This window comes from Sminthopsis crassicaudata, chromosome 4 (genome assembly GCF_048593235.1).
Source record: "Sminthopsis crassicaudata isolate SCR6 chromosome 4, ASM4859323v1, whole genome shotgun sequence".
NCBI lineage: Eukaryota > Metazoa > Chordata > Mammalia > Dasyuromorphia > Dasyuridae > Sminthopsis > Sminthopsis crassicaudata.
This window is the reverse complement of record NC_133620.1, coordinates 355,462,656-355,463,204: the sequence shown is the minus strand read 5'-3', so window position 1 is coordinate 355,463,204 and position 549 is coordinate 355,462,656. Positions and strand designations below refer to the sequence as shown.

Sequence of the window (549 nt, the reverse complement as noted above, 5' to 3'; positions counted from 1 at the left end):
CTGCGCCAGAGAAGAGAAAAGTCAGGGGCTTATCATTGGGCAAAGCCGACCCGCCGGGCGGGGAGGAGGGAACATCGGGCCCCGTCTTGCCGCCCGCCTTTGGGGCTGCCGCCGGCCCCCGGGTCTGCAGGAGAGACAGCACCCCACTTCCCCGCGCGGACAGCAAGTGCAAAAGGGGCGCCCTGTGCGCATGTGCGCGTTACAGAGCCTCTTGTGTCCGGGTAAATGGGGTGATTTCAGGGATAAAACACAGGCCTGATTCATCTCTGCTGCTTAGCAGCTGCATCTCCCTAATGAGCCCTCTCCCGACTCTCGGAACAGTCACATGGCGGCCTGGGGGGGGGGGGAGGGGGAGGCAGCCCGGGTCCGTAGCCGCAAGCCCCGGCCCTTCTTTGCTTCAGAACGCCTTTCTTCCTCAAAGCGCGCACACAAAGGCGGAGGGATCGCTAACCAAGGCCGGGTTCTTCTCCGCGGGAGGGAGCCGCGGCCGCACGAGGCCGAGCCGACAACGCGCCGCGGGGCCCGAGGGGCCGGCCTATAACAGCCCGG

General features: G+C 66.3%; 1 protein-coding gene across 1 annotated transcript in view; it reads right to left on the bottom strand.

Moving 5' to 3' along the window:
• The window catches only part of ABCC3 (ATP binding cassette subfamily C member 3), a 76,264-nt gene that overhangs the window by 4,196 nt on the left and 71,519 nt on the right, over positions 1-549 (bottom strand). The window lies entirely within an intron of this gene.